We start from the raw sequence: 11,532 nt of genomic DNA on the forward strand, positions 1-11,532 counted from the left end.
AAATATTCACCATTATCAATTTTTTAAATGACATGCAGGGTGAATTTTAAATTCTAGGCCTAGTACGATAGATTTGAAATATGTGTTCTGAAATGTCCTACGATGAATAGGATTTATAAGGCCCATATCCTTCTCATGAAATATCATTTCTCCTACTTTATTGCATCGGGGAATTTCTTGGCATTCATTGAGCCATAATAATTTTGGCCCCCTTCTTCTCCCTTTTGATTTATTCCAGAGAGTTTTCTCCTTATTTCCTCACAGTTGCTATAGAACTCTATTGTATGGTTTCAATAAGGGGTGAATTTTTCATCCTACAAAGTTACCTCCTATGGTTGTTCCACAATACCCCTATTACGTACCCCCAAGCATTGTATATTTACATGTTAACTACTCTTTTCCTACTAAGAATCAGTCATAGAGTTGCACCTTCATTCAATTCCAAATTCATTTAGCTATTCGTTGATTAAACTTTGAATTTCAAAGCTTAAGTAAGGAGTTGGAGTAGATAAAGAACCTTTGATCTTCCCAAACTCAATCTCATGACCCTAAACTAATGACCAACTACAATGCTCTATAAGTGTATGTATGATAGATATTTTTTTCATTCACAGAAGAAAACAAAGGGTTGAATCACAAAATAACTCAGCTAGAATCTGAATATCACAAAACTTTTTCTCTAAATTATAATGCAAGGATGTAATAGGTAATTTCTAATCAAGAACTAATGAAAAAAGGACAAATCATGGATACTCCAAAACAACTCACAACATATCACCTATTTGTCAACTTAGATCTAAAATTGTAATAGTCGAAAATTTTTATTTGTTTTGAAAATTAAGTAATTATCATGAATAATACTTATGTGAGAATATTGTAATGGACAATGATTTTCTACAAATTAAATTCTCTCAAGCTCCCTTTTGGCATAAGGAGGGCTGAAAAACATAGGATTTTTTTTTTAAATTTATATTTCAAACATAAAGATAAACATAGCCACTTAGAATCCTATTACTATATGGTATGCCATAAGTGGATGTTGTAACACAATACAATAAAAAAAAATGAACAAATAGAACATTCCAAATAAAAAATAAAAAATGCCAAATTTATTTATGTTGTGATCCAGATTGGATCATTATATTTTTTTCATGCATCTTGATGCATTCATAGTGGAAAAATTGGAGGAATCAACTCATGGGACAATTTTTACCAACGGAACCTAGTTTGGTGAAACAAGGTCTAAAACCCTCCAGGAGCATTTTGAGGCATCAAATGATGTTTTTTGGGGGTAAATATTTGTTTCAATTGTTCAACACCTTTCCATGCTATACTACTCACAAGGATCTTTCCAACTATGTAAGAAGCACATCAATCAGAGTCCATATGCAAACGTTATGCCACTCGGAAGTTCACCTTCCCAATTTCACACCTATAGTTCAGGAGGATGTCGCGCCAACCCCCACTATTCATGGAAAAGGGTCTAGCCACATGTTTTTGATGTAAAAGAATCTAGAATATTTTATATTATAACTGTAGTTAAGAGCTGATATAGTCAAATTTAACCACTAGTAGGCTATTGGGTTATCTTATAACCTAGCCACTAGGAGGAAGAGACATTCCATTCTTTCGAGAGAATTTTTTTTCATAGTTGAGAAAAGATAGCCAGGAGAGATTGGAGGGAGAGCACACAATGAGGATCCATGCATTGTAGAATCCCATGGCCCACAGACATTACTTCTTTGTACATGTAACCATATTTCCAGCATAGAAAGGGAGTGGATTGACCTCACCTTCTAGTTGGGTTTTCTCTTGGAAGGGTTTCCTAGATATCATAAATTGTGTATTATGTGTGTCTGTGAGCTTAATTTTTTTCTCTAATTTTTGTCATAATTTCCATCTGCATGCGTGCACTAATTATAGTTAAATCTACAGATCTAGAATTTTAATAAAACTGTAATAGTGTAAAAATTCAATATCTTAATATATTACTATTAGATCTGTCATGAAAAAATGTCGAAGGAAATATCCACGGAAATTACATATCATGTTCCCTATGGATATATCCACATATGACTAATATATGAGGGTTGCAAAAATTGTTACCATATGAGTAAACTTTATAGTATTACACCTATGTTGGAATATATTGTTGTATGGTTGACCTTCTTGGCTAGGCAGAGTGCTTGGATGATGTAGAGTAAGAATTAAAGAGGAGTAATTATGCCAAAAGAGAAAAAGGAAGTATAGTGAAAAAAATGTTGTTAAATTCGTAATGTCCATTGGACCTCAACCTGAAATGAAGGATGCAAACATTTTGATAATATGAGTAAAACTTATAGGATTACACCTATATCTGACTAATATTCTTGTATAGTTGACCTCCTTGCCTAGGAAGGATGCCTAGATAATATCAAGTAAGAATCAAAGAGAATAAATTGTGCCATAAAAACAAATGGAAGGGTAGTTTAAAAAAAAAATGTTGCTAAATTTCAAGTGTTCATTGCACTAGAATCTAAGACCTCCAAGGAACTTAAGCAAATCCAACATTATGTGAATTTCAACTACCAGTTGATTCCGAAACATCCATTTCTTTGCATGCTTATTTTTTGTGAAAAAAGAGGAATGAAGTGTTTATATTTGAATGTTGATTTGGTTTAATTATTGAATACCACATTCATGAGTACGTAATTATTTAACTAGTATAACTATAATACCACATAAACCAATGTGTTTTTTTAATAAGGGTATCAACTCAACAACAAAGATGCTTGTCCTAACAATACCTATAAATTGTAGTGATGGGGGGATTCTCTTAGTTGTGGCTATAAGTGCAAACATTTTACAATGACATCCTCATAATATTTATTATGCAAGTGCATTGCTAAGATAGAAAAAGAGATAAATGTCCCAAAATGTAAGTCTTAGCTAGTCATAAGTGTACCCAAGTGCAAGTATTAGCTAGTCATTTTCATTTCCATCGAAAAATATCACAAATACTCATTGAATACCAAGAAATACTATATTGAACTAAAATGGAGACACACAAAATTCATAACATCAATATTCACTAATTATCAATGGAATTAGATTCCCTGATGGAAATTAAACAAACAAATAGAATAGAAGGGCCATGGAAGGAAATGTCATAGAGAAATTTGTTAGATGTGTTATGAGAGGTGAAGCCATCAACAATAAACCAAGAGAAACATTTATTTGTAGATCCTAGCCTTCATTGTGTTAAATAGTACAATGTCAATTTTTTGCTCACGTCTACTTCTTTTGGAAGGAAATCCCTACTCTAATTCCCTTTTTTGACAAAATTTCTCTGTCCTTGATTGAAATCTACCTCAAGTTTCTCATTCTCCTATTGAATTTTATGATTTATCCCAATTTTTTTGTATGAAGACTTCAAGATCCATTTTCGATGACCACATTTTATAGTGCATTACAAGGCTTATTTTCCTTACCTAGTCTTAAGATATATTTAATTTCATTCCTAGGGATAATATACTCATCATAATGTAATGATGAGGTTCACTATGTGTCTTGCACTAAATAAGAGACACTTGCTTTTCGCTCCCTACAAATATATGAATTGTGAGCCTTCATTTCCCTTGTTAGTACTAAATATTCCTCTCCATTTTAAAATATTGATGTGTAAAGTTGCAAGGAATGGAGATTGTGATATAATAATCATCGTCATGTGATGATGTGGTACACCATGTCATGTATACTAAATAAGGGGCTCTTTCCTTTCCATACCTACAAATATATGAACCATGTGCATACATCTTCTTGTTGGTATGAAATAGTCCTCTCCACTTTCAATCCTTGATGTGTAAACTTGTAAGAAAAGGAGATCATAATAGTTAGGGTATTCAAGTTCTACCCTATATCCAAACAACTCAATTGTCATGAATTTATATAGGTGAGAATTAGTGCTCATTACTTCTTTGTTTATTAGGATGATAGGTGTCCCTCCTATTGGATGTTTAGACATTAATCTCTCTTTCAATCATCACAACTTAAATATGCCAGCATATTCTCATCATGTTGTTTACATCAATTGAAGTAATTCAAAATATTAATTATATTGCAACTCTAAATCTTTGTTCACTTTATCATATCTACCTAATATAATTATGAGATTACTTTGTAAATTATCAAATAACAAATAACATAATGTAAATACATGTTTACCTTTTCCCATTTACATAATACAACAATCAAAATTACCATACAAATTACCAAATAAAAAATAATACTAAAATTATACAACTAAATTTGAAAAGGAAAAATCACATTTCTTCATTTGATTCTCCCAGTTTTGACATAATACCATATCAAGCTCAAATTGTAACATTGTTGATCTCCATATATTTACCTTTCACTTTTTGCTATGTATATTTTATTACATAATATCACGTGATATCAGGTGTGGGGATTAAGTGATTGTTATTCGAAATAAACAAACATATAGATATATATATATATAAGTAAGTTGTAATAAAAGAGTTTTACAATAGTAGTTAGCTGTATTGGAACTTGATTTTTTCTAATTTAATTTAGTTCAAATAAAATATTCTAAACGGAATTTATGTTTGAATAAACTTTTCAAACTACCCATGACTGCACCGAGCGGCTTTACAACTTATTCGAAATATATATATATATAAATATATATATAAAAGTGGTAATAAAGGAGTTTTATAATGGTAGTTAGCTATATTTGAACTTGATTTTTCTAGTTTAATTTAGTTCAAATAAAATATTCTAAAGGGAATTTATGTTTGAATAAACATTCCACAATATCCATGGACTATACTGAGCGGTTTTACAATTGAATTCGAAATATATATATGTATATATATAAAAGTTGTAAAAGGAGTTTTATAATATTAGTTAGTTATATTCGAATTTGATTTTTTATAATTTAATTTAGTTCAAATAATTTAATTTAGTTCAAATAAAATATTCTAAAGGGAATTTATGTTTGAATAAACATTTCACAATATCTATGGACTATACTGAGTGGTTTTATAATTGAGTATGGAAAATTTGTTGTAATGTTTAGTCTTTTGTCGTGTTCTAATATGTAAACAAATTTACTTATTGAAATTGACAATCTATGGTTTTGTCAATGGTATTTTTGTGTAACCAGAAATAGTGTATATGTATATATATATATATATATATATATATATATATATATATAGATAAAAAGAGGCTAACTATATCTTAACTATGTATATACCAACTGTCTTGAGGGATGAAGTCTTTTGAAACTCAAACCTCTTTTATAGATCCAATGTTATGATGAATCTAAGCTAATAACATCTCACTAGTGAATATATGAGTTTTCATTCAAACAAAATGACCGAATCTCACTCTCATTTAAAAATCAAAAATAAAATTTTGAATATAGTTAACTTTAAAATTAGAAAATAAAAAAAAAATTATAAAACATATAATCTATTATCCATAATAATATATTTTTCCAAATTATATGTATAATATTCATTACATAATTATTTTGAAATACAATTTATATAATATTATATATAAAATATCACTAGGATGCTAAATATTATAAATGCCTTTTAATAATTAACGAAAAATAGCACATATTCTTATTAGATTTATTAAATATAATTAATAGTATATAAAGATAATAATAATTTTAACTATATTGAATTTAAATTTTAGTTCTATTTTATTAATGCGGTAAAGGATATTTAGTCTTTATCACCACTTAAGTTAGAAATTATACTCTAAAAAATTACATATAATTGATGAGAAACAATTTAACTAATACATGAAATAGATTTTTAGCGAATACAACAATACAATTTTACCCAGGTTGTGACTCCTATTGACTCTTAGTTGTTTAAAATGCAATTTTGAATTCATAAATGAATTCAACACCCTAAAAATCCCCAGAGGTTCTTGAAATTTTCATATTAGACAACTTAAACTAATTATTCTTAAAAATATCAACAGAATTTTACAAAAATCGACTAGAGAAAGTACCCAAACAATTTCATTTATTAGTTAGACTATGTGTAATTGATGGTTCCAACAAATTTGAGTTTGATTTGTAATTTACAGGGAATTTCAAGGGGAAATGGACATGGAAAAAACATTGAAAATATAAAATTGGTATGTGTTAATTATTGTGCTTAAAGTTTCTAATAAATTGTATTTCCTATTTATTTTTCAAAGTTAAATATTATGACTTGGATTGGTCAATGCTAAACTAATAATGATCCATAAGAAAAGTGATTGTTATAGTTCTGCGTATTCATTTTTTATTCGAAGTCTTGAGTAAATCAAGACAAGAACTATTTTGAAGGATTTTAATTTTGGGTGTTTTCCCTACAAATCTTTAAGAATAAGAATTCCCTACATAGGTTTCTGAAAATAATGGTATGAATATTGTAACAATATCCTAAAATTATGGAAGAAAATATGTGAGACAATTATCTACACATCATTATATTATGCAATTTTACAATAAGACCTTCAAGTTATGGTCCACCCAAATGTTCTAAAATTGGTGATTTTAATTATATTGAAAAATAAGTATTTAGTAAATCATGGTCTAACTTATACATGAAAGATCTTTTTGTACGTGTATATTTCCACAACCCGTAATCATATTCACCCTTCAAAACCATAGGGGATAGAGTATGTATGAGGGACTAGAGTGTGTATACCTTGTTAGGCTTAAGAGTCAAGTCATTGCGGGGAGGTGGGTCCCTTGTCCCACAAACAAGGCGGTCTCATACACAAAGTTACATCAATAGTCTTTTTCACTGCATTAGTCAATGTTAAAGTAAAAGATTTTAATAAAGAAATTTATTGCTATCCATGAAATTATGGGGAGTGGTGATTGATGGAAAATATGCTATTTAAGTAAATATAACCTATTTTTAATGATTTTAATTTTGGGTAGTTTTCCCAAAAATCTTAACAATAAAATATTCAGATGTTAAGCTAGAAAACATGTGACGAGATTATGTACATATACTTATATTGCATAAATTTGCAATAAAATCTTCAAATTATAGTCCAATCAAATATTTGAATTTTTTTTTAAATTAAGTTTTTTAAATAATATTGAAAAGTAAATATTTATTTTATCATAAATATGGCAAAATTTTTGGAGAACTATGTGTAAAGTTCTTGGATTTACAAACTATGTGTAAAATTCTTAAATTTACCTAACCTTTCTCGTCAACCCTTCACCCATCTTCTTCTCTAATGAAGGACTAGAAACTTATCGTTGACCAAATCCAATAACTTAACACACAATTTTCCAAAATTTTCAACAACCATAAATATTTAGTTATTAACCTAAAACATTTATTTATCAACCTAAAACATTAGTCAATGTTAAATTAAAATTTCTCAACAAACACATGAATTAATTACTATAGACATTAAAAATTAAAAATTCTCGACAAAAGCATTAATTACTATAAAAATTAAAAATGGCCTCGTAAATCTATAGATTAACCATGGTAGGAGCATTAGTTTTAAATATATTTTCAGCTAAATCATACACTAACAAACAAATTAATTTGACACCTTTGAAACCCTATGCTCACATTTCAATTTTACCAACACCTTTGAAACCTATGCTCACATTTCAATTTTACCAAGATTAGGATTTGGGAGAAAGAATTCTTTGACATTACGACCCTAACTTCGTCTTCTTAGATTGGCATTGACAAATATACTGACTCTACTAGAGTCAAGGGCTTATGCAAAATATCGTGAGATCCAAGAATTTGGATCGCATTATTCTCTTCTCTTCCACCATCATACGGAACTGGCACGCTCTAGCACTCTCAGATCCATTTGCCTTTAAACTCTGAGATCGCGTGTAATGTACACCAGTAACCTCACATGTAAAATAAAGGAGTTAGAATTTTTTTATACAAATTACCCACAAGTAATTATCTAATTCGCAACTCCACATTCTTCATTAACCATTAAATATAATATTCATTAGTACATGAAGTAAATTGCAGTAGAATATAGTAAGTTGCATACCATTTGCATAACCGTTAACCATCACTGTGGTAGTGTAATAACATAAATTGTCTCATGAACATTTTGTCCATTTTATGATTTTCCTTAACCATATTAAATAATCACATACTAGGACATTATGATTATCACATCAAAATAAAGAAACATCATCATCAAGGATTCAACATCATCCAACTGACACAAAAGGCCATCACACCATTGAACACTGATATACCCTGGAAACCCTGTAGGGTGAAAACCAGCAAAACGTTTAATATTCTTATTAAAAGCTCGTGAGGGATTTCACCCCTCACTCAATGGCTTATAAGGGATTCCATCCCTTAACCATTGTTATAAAATCATTACAATGAATTATCATTAAGTTGTCACATAACTAGCTAAAAGCTAATACAATTTTCATGTAATCTTTTACTTACATACTGCCACATACAACATTCCTTATGGCATGATTGTTCTAGCAATGTATGTTCTTGCAACTTGAACTCATCTACATGGACCATTGATCACTTTCCTGCCACTGTGTTAACATCACTTTTCTTTAGCACCACCCGCCATCGTTTCCTATCAATGTTGTCATCAACAAGCTTTGGCAACAATATTAGATACCATAATAATGAATTAGTAATCAACCTCTAAAAGAGATCTTTTAGCATCTACTTGTATGCATGAGAAAGCATGACATACTATTTAACTAGTACACACACCTAAGTAAATATTGTTTGACCTCCACAATGTTTATTTACACTAATGCATAATTCTCTTTAATATTTCTAACTCATTAGTTCTACTAACATGTATAACACATTCGTTATATCTTCGTACATGTAATAAACTGTTATTTCCATGCTTAAGCACATATGTTCTTTTCACATAGTTATTTTTCGAGAACTCAACATAGTCTCTCTAACATACAAAGAACATAACTCCATATCACAATGACTATTCCTTGTTCATACCATTGCTTATCATATTAGCCCTTCTTTAATGTATGCAACACATATTCCCTTCACTAGAATACTACCATCATTTCATACAACAAACCACATACCTCTTTCTTAAAGGAAGTCATTATAACCTCATTTCTCTATCTTCCTATATGAGGGTTTCTCAAGCTTCCCTTTCAAGAAATTATTAAAGATATCCATCTTTATGCATAAAAATCAAGATACAAAAACAAGGTTTACTTACCCTTTATGCATCAAAATCAAGAAATCAACACAACTCATCTAACAAGACAATCTATTCAATAGATTATTATCTTCAAGAAAGTTAACATGATCACTTCCTCTATGTACACGCAGACGCGTATTTCCAAAGTCACAGTCGCTACACTTACCCTTATGTGCATGCAACATGTGTTTTTTCCTAACACAATTATTTTTACTTCAATGCACATAGTCTTTTCATGAAACAAGTATGGATTCTGGTTCTTGTATGAACACTATTCATATGTGTCTTTAAAGGAAAGAACCTCTATTTTTATTTTCAAGAAAACTCTCATAAAAGCCTTCATCTTCATACATGAAGTATGCACTCTTTTTCCGAAAAGAAACTATAGAAATGAATATCTATGTGCCTAGAAACACATCATTAGCTATTTCTATCATGCATGTAATGCATAATCATTTCATAAGAAACTTAGAGATTAGCTAGTATCCCAATGCAATAAAGCATATATCCCTTCTCAATAAAATCCAACTTAACTGCTATTTCTTTTATATGCATTCATTAAAATACTTTCTTTACCAAGAAAACATATAAAATATTCAATCTTTTACCGCATGCATTAACATATTCTTTACGAAGAAAACATATAAAATAATCATCTTTTACTACATGCATTAACAAATTTTCTTTACCAAGAAACATATAAATTAATCATCTTTTACCGCATGCATTAACATGTTTTCTTCACCAAGAAAACATATAAAATATTCAATCTTTAACTGCATGCATTAACATGTTTTCTTCACCAAGAAAACATATAAAATATTTAATCTTTTACTGCATGCATTAACATGTTTTCTTCACCAAGAAAACATGTAAAATATTTAATCTCTTACTGCATACTATTATGCATATGTTATCTATATTTGGTAAGAAATACTTAATAAGATACCCAAATAAAACAAACATATATTTTTCCTTCTAGAAGGGGAGCAAGTTACTTATCTTTTAATATTGCAAATATATATACTAACCAATTTTTAGACTGTTGGCGACTATACTATTGATGTCGTTAAGGGTTGGTTCTAAACGTGTGGCTCTTAGAATAGCTGATAAACTTGCTGTATAGCACGATTGCAGAATTCCACTAACAAGGAACCACGCCACTACATTATGTGCCCCATTCCGATCTAGATATCATCCTCATTGGTGAACCAAGTTATAAAATCGAACTTTAATATGCTTCCGAATGGGTTTCTAGGTTTCCCTTCGAAGAGCCGAATGTTTCTGCGCTCCAATATATGGATCATTGCACTCGTTATCTGGATTGTCTATAGGCGTCACGAGCCCAGCTTTGCAGTGAGCTCAATGCAGATCCCCAAATTCAATGTCACTAAAGATTCCCACCTCAACTACGAGTTCGTACTGCAGGTAGGTGCAAGGAATCCAAACAAGAAGGCTAATCTTTTATTACGATCCCTTTTCTGTGAAAATTTCCTCGGGTGACATAGATCTGGTAGACGGCTCCATCCCTGGTTTCTTTCATGGGACAAAGAATACCATAGTCTATCGTAAGATTCAAAACCTGGCCCTTAGTTCCTCCGATGCCAAGAATCTGAAATCCACACAGTCAAGGAGAAAGTCAAGCTAAACCTGGATTTGCAGACTCATGTGAGAGTGAGGATGGGGAAATGGAAGTCTCATAAAGTCAGAGTAGACATCAAGTGCAAAGGAGTCTTCACTTCCATTTCAGAAAAGCTTCGGCCGCTACTAGCTCTGATACTCCATGCAAGCTTAAGCCATGCTCACCGGAAGTATGGATTCGCTTCCCCCTCCCATTGCATGGGAGACTTTCCTTGTTTCTTGCCTGTGATTCTGATTCCGTTTCACAACTACCAAGAATTAGTTTAATAACTGATTCATAACCTTTGATTTTACGATGAGTTATCTTAGGGATGTTACATACTCCCCCCTTAATAGGAACACCGTCCTCGGTGTTTACCTCTCGTTGGAACTTTAGATTTTACTCATGGTATGACCATCTAACCACACAAAAAGTGATCCTTCCTCTTTAAAATCAAATATTTCATTCCAATAAGGGACAATAAACAAAATAGTAATGTTATAACATAAGAAAAATCAATAGTCATAAGCATTTATAACTGCAAAATATGCAAGTTGTAATTTCCATCATTTGGCCCTTTTTCAAATTCATCATATATAAAGCCAAATCTCTCTATGAACTTACCATTATTTACCAATTACTCCTGGAAACCATGAGTACTTTCACGCAAGAATTTTAAT

General features: G+C 30.5%; 1 pseudogene; it reads left to right on the forward strand.

Annotated features, from left to right (window-relative positions):
- Nucleotides 1-10,509: 10,509 nt before the first annotated feature.
- On the forward strand, nucleotides 10,510-11,153 carry LOC149158224 (NDR1/HIN1-like protein 2; annotated as a pseudogene).
- Nucleotides 11,154-11,532: the final 379 nt, after the last annotated feature.

This window comes from Pinus tabuliformis, chromosome 5_2 (genome assembly GCF_031772625.1).
Source record: "Pinus tabuliformis cultivar Carrire ecotype Pingquan chromosome 5_2, CPIR1, whole genome shotgun sequence".
NCBI classification, from domain to species: domain Eukaryota; kingdom Viridiplantae; phylum Streptophyta; class Pinopsida; order Pinales; family Pinaceae; genus Pinus; species Pinus tabuliformis.